This window comes from Tupaia chinensis, unplaced genomic scaffold (assembly GCF_000334495.1).
Source record: "Tupaia chinensis unplaced genomic scaffold, TupChi_1.0 Scaffold000706_1, whole genome shotgun sequence".
NCBI lineage: Eukaryota > Metazoa > Chordata > Mammalia > Scandentia > Tupaiidae > Tupaia > Tupaia belangeri.
In genome coordinates this window covers 2654730-2660561 of record NW_006160229.1, presented here as the reverse complement: position 1 = coordinate 2660561, position 5832 = coordinate 2654730, and positions in this window count along the sequence as shown.

The following is a 5832-nucleotide window of genomic DNA, read 5'->3' as shown; positions in this document are numbered from 1 at the left end:
ACATATTTTATATATATATATATATGTATATATATATATATATAAATATATGAAAATGAGAGAGGGAAATAGCTACTGATGTAGGTTAAATTATGTGCCCCAAAAGGAGAGAAGGCAAATCCTAACTCCCAGTATCTGTGAACGTGACCTTATTTGGAAAGAGTCTCTGCAGATGAAATCAAGGTAAAAATGAAGTCATAATGGATTAGGGTGCACTTAATCCAATGGCAAGTGCTCTTATAAGTAGAAAGAAATTGAGACACAGAGAAAGAGGATATACAGACAGGCACACAGAAGAGAATATCCAGGGAAAACAGAAGCACTAGAATGCCAATGATTGCTGGCAACCAGCAGAACTTAAAACAGGGAAGGAAAGCATTCTCCCTTTGTAGGGACCATGGCCCTACCAGTGCCTTGATGTCAGATGTCTAGCCTCCAAAACTGTGAGGGCATACATCTATATTTTGTTTTGTTTTGGTTTTGTTTTATTTGATCACCAGAGGATACATGTGCTTGCCAGAAAGACTGAGAGAAATAGGGAGAAAGCACCCCCCCAGAGGGGTGTGGCCATGCCACGATCCCTTCTCCCTCATTCCTCTATCCTGTCAGTATTTTGAACATGCATACACATTTGCCTAGCATGTTTTCCAAGCCCCCAAGGCCAGGATTCAAAGTGCAGTTAGCCATGTGGGATCGACCTTCCTTAACCACTAGTATGCATGGCCAGTCCAATTTCTGGTCTTTTAAAAGGCACCAAACTTGTGATCATTTGTTGCAATAGTCCTAGGAAGCTAACAAAGGTAACATCTTGAAGAAAAGATCAAGCACAGAAAGGGTCTTCTCATTTTATCTAAGATCTAACATTCTACCCCTTGTGGGCAGGTACTTGGGTCTCAGTAGTGGGAGGACTTCCTATGACAACTGTTAGCAAGATGGGGTTCGAGCTATACAGAAAGCAAGCATGTGTGCAGGAGTAGGCAAGGGGGCCAAAAATAGCCCTACTTAGAGTCACACCATGAGGTTTTTCTTTTCAGAACATTTTGTGCTGACCACAAAGCGTGCCACAACTCATCATTTTAAGAGCACTGATGTAGCAATGTATTTACCAACTCCAAATCAGCAACAGGGAGGTATCTAAAACTGCACATCAATTGTCTCAAGAAGGGTCTAGATGAATACACAACATGATTATGGAAGCAAACGACTATTACAAGGGATTTTCAGGGCATATTAAGAAGGGGGCATTCACCCAGACAATCACTGCACGTTAACTAGAGGTTCCCAATATCAAAATACAGATACTAAATGACTATAGCCCTGAACAACAACAGAAGGTTCCATTGCTTTTCATTAAGCAAAGGCTTTAAGAGACACAAAGTATGGTCTGCAATAGCAAAAATTATGTGGCAAATACAGTCAGGAGCCCTGGACTCTGTCCCCAGCACTGCACTCACTAAAAAAACATAACAGCAGCTGTACTTTCAGTGTTCTTTCATTCAGGAAACACTGAACCACAATCAGCTGCCAGGCATTTCATATCTTTCTTAATTTGTATGTTAGTAATCACAAAGCTTAACACATGTAGCACTTACTTTTTAAAAATTTTATTCATCATTATTATTATTTATTTATTTGTAAGAGATTTTTACCTTAGGGCATTTGTGCTAACCGGAGAGAGAGAGGAACAGAGACAGTGTAAGGGAAAGTGAAAAATCGTCCATGGGAGTATGGCCACATGGCAGCTTCTTCTCCCCCATTCTTCTTCTGGGATCTTGGGTATACACGCACATGCACCCAGCATGATTTTCAAGCCACCAGGTCCAGGACTCTAACCACAGCTGGCCATGTGGGAGTCCAGCAACATAACCACTATGCCATCTGCTGGCCCTGATGATGATGATAATTATGATCATGATTATATGTGCATACAGAGAGAGAGAGAGTGAGAAAGCAAGTACCCAGGTCCAGGGTTCAAAATATAGTCAACCATGTGGGAGTCTAGCACCTTCATCACCACACCACCTGCTGACCCCCCCACATCACTTACTTTGTACCAAGCATCATTCAAAACACTTTTTAGACTATTCATTATATTGCAATAAAATAATGTAACTCAGACAACAATCTTCTGAGGTACATACTCTCATTAGATTCCTTTTCTAGGTAAAGAAACTGAAAGTCAGAGAAGTTAAGCAGTTTGTTTAGCATCATCACACGTAACATAACCTGTCTGGTTCCAGAGTCTGTGCCCTTAACCTGCTATCCCAACAGAATGCAATACATGTGAAAAACAGGAGCATGGATATAGGCCATGTTAGTCATTTAGTCTATAGCTAACACTAGGTGTCCACATTTAGAACCTGAAGCATTAAGGACTCCCCTGCCCCCCAACACACACACACACACACTCCCTCAGGGTATAGGATCTACAGATTGCTAAGGAGACTTTAAAGCCTACCCTAGTTCTTTCTCTCAATGGAAGGCCCTTCTCATTCAGTGCTGGCCAACAAGTATACACTAGAAGAAAAACTCCTCAATTTGGGCAAAGAGACCCTCCACCCTAAAGCCCACTGGCCTAAGTAAGTCATTTTCAAACTTTAGTATGCACAAAAATAATCAAAGAAACTTATTATAATACAAATCAGAGCCTATATCCAGATAATCTTATTCAGTAAGTCTAGCATGGGGGAATGAGGGTGGGATACTGAATCATCTTTCACAAAATGGTGATTCTGATGCTACATTTTGCCAAGTAATAGACCCTAATTCCTGTTCATTTTCCTCCCTAGAGTCCTTCTCATTTGTCACCTCCTCTCTATTCTCATGGCCACCTCTCCAGTTTATTACTCATTTTCCTTTACCTGCACTAATAGAATGTTCTCCTACCTACCATTTCTCACTGTTTCAAATCTCTTATTTTTTAGTCTATTTTTCAGATTGCCTCCAGAATATTCCTCCTAAAATTTAAATGAGACCATGTCACTCTCCTTCCTCAAAAACCTCCAGTGACAACATAGTCGAACATTCTTTAACAAGGTCATTTATAACAGACCTCATATAAAGAATTATAAACTTCTGGGACCAGCAGATGGCAAAATGGTTATGTCGCTGGACTCCCACATGGCCAACCATGGTTGAAGTCCGGGACCTGGCAGCTTGAAACTCACGCCAGGCGCATGTGTGTGCACCTGAAATCCCAAGAGGAGAATGGAGGAGAAGGGACTGTGGTGTGGTCATTCCCTCTGGGGGGTGATTTCTCACTTTCTGTCTCTCTGTCTCTCTGGCTAGCAGATGTGCCCTATAGCCAAAATCTCTATATAAAAAAAGAAGACTTATAAACTTTTGAAACACCAATGGAGGAGGAGTGATTCGATAAAATAAAGTACACCCATATGACAGGACAGTATGCGGTCATAACAAATAATGTCTTAAGAATGTTTAAATATCATGGAAAATCTCCACAGTAAGTAAAAAAAAAAAAATAAGAAGTATAGCTATAAACATGTACGATCCCCACCGAATAGATTAGATACTGCAAAGAACTTCACAAAAAAACGGACTGGTTTTTCTCCTGGGTGAATTATACTGTCCTTTTTAAATACCTACTTTCCAGTTTTCCTACAATGAGCATGTAATGAAGAAATACACAACAAAATACTTTGAAAATAAATTCTACAACTTATCCACATAAGTAAATGTAGCCAAATCTGGCCATTGCAACCCTCCAAGACCCTCACTATTTTTTCAGCTTCGTATCAAATATTTTCCCCCTCCAGCCACAACGAACAACTTCTTTTTCTTCAGCTATGTGCCATGTCTTTGCTCACGTGGTTATTTCAGCCTAGAATGAATCTCCTTTCTTTACTGTCACCAACTTCACATTTCTTATTCAATTTTCAAAGTTCAGGTCAAAAGCCACCTCTTCCAGAAGCTATTTTTTGATCCCTTCCTCATGAATGTCTCCCTCTTTTGCTTTCCTACAGTGTGTTGTTTGCTCTTTGAGCATTTATTTATCATTCATTTGATCTGCTTTTTTTTAAGAGATTTTTGCTATAGGGTGCATATACTCCCCGAAGGCAGAGAGACAGAAAGAGAGAAATCAGCCCCCAGAGGGGTTGGCCATATCACAATCTCTCCTCCATTCACCTCTCAAGATTTTGGAATTTGCAAGCACATGCACCTAGCATGAGATTCAAGCCACCAGGTCTGGGACTTCAACTGTAGTCGACCACGTTCGAATCCAGCGCCTTAACCACTACACCACCTGCTGGCCCCCTGATCCACTTGTAATCACATCTCGGCAGTTCACAAGCCTTTCTACTCTACCAGAAAGCAAGCACTGGGAATCAACTCTCAACTCCTCAGTTGGCCAAAAAGCTTAGATATCACAGACCCTCAATGCAAGGAGTATTAAAAAGAAATGAAACATACAGGATATTTATATCAGGTAAATCATTACATCTTTGGGAAAGGAGCTGAGTATGGTTTGTTTCTAATGGAACATCAACTCCTAATTAAATCCAGAACTCTGCAGAATAAATAGTGCCATCAAATAAATTTACGGACTGCAGATATTATTGAGTATTATCCTGAAGAAAATGCTTAATAGCTGAGGTGAAACGAGGTACACTGCAATACACAAGCCGACACCTTTGAACTTTGCAGGCCAAAATAAATGAAGGTGAAGAGAAAGTACAAGGTCCTTACACCACTGCTTGAAGTCAAATTAAAATGAGGAGTCAAAAGCTAAGGGAGCTAAGTAAATACCAAATAGCACGAAGTCATCTAAAGGAAACAAGACCTGAACAGATGCTATTGGGGAAAATCTAAGAACAAAATAGACTCTTCTGGGAAATATTCAAAGGAGAGCTGATATGAAAAGAGAATGGGAAGAAAAGTGACATTTGCTGAGCACCTTCTATATGCCAAGTATATGATATATGCTGTAGTTATGCATAGCATACATCATAATTACATAATTACAGCATATATCACATGCCTGATATTGATATTGGTATTATTATATTATCCTTACAGTAGCTTTTCAACACAGACATGTAGAAATTCTCATTCCCATTTCACTGATGAGCAACTGAAGCTCACAGAAGTTACATCATTTGCCTGAAATCACACAGGTAGTAAAGTGGTAAAGCAAGGATTCAAACCCAGGTCTTTTTGATTTAGCACCAGGTTCTTTGCACTAGACCAGATCATAATGAGACCCCATCTACCATCAGTAGCTCAGTTAGAGTTTCTTCAAGCTGCCACCAGAGAACCCTTCCTAAAACCCAGTCTGAACATTGCACTTCCTCATATAAAAGTATCAATTCCCATTATGTAAGAGATAATATCTGAGTTCCAAATCAAGATACATGAGCTCTTTCATGGTATGGCTCAACCTCCAGTTCCAGCCTCCCTCTTACCCCCACACAAGCTACCCAAGCTCATCATCCTCTTTCATGCTTCGATGCCTTTGCAAATACTATTCCCTCTGCTTTTCAGTTTGGGAAACTCCTCTTTACCCAGCAAGACTCAGGACGAACATCACCTCTGAAAAGCGTTCCATGAGCAATGGTTCTATATAAATTAACATCTCCTTCCTTGTGTGCTCCTCTAATACACTGTATATAAGTCAACTATGGGACCTGCCAAAGTGTACTGTCTTCCTCACTGGACTATAAGCTCTTCAAAGGTACAGTAATCTCTATGTATCTTACACTTGGCATAGGAGCCAGCATAGAGTAACATTTGATAAAATGGCAAGTGGAATCTAAACATCAAGACAAAATATAGTATAATTATAGAGATAAAGACAAGGAAAAGTCAAGTCAG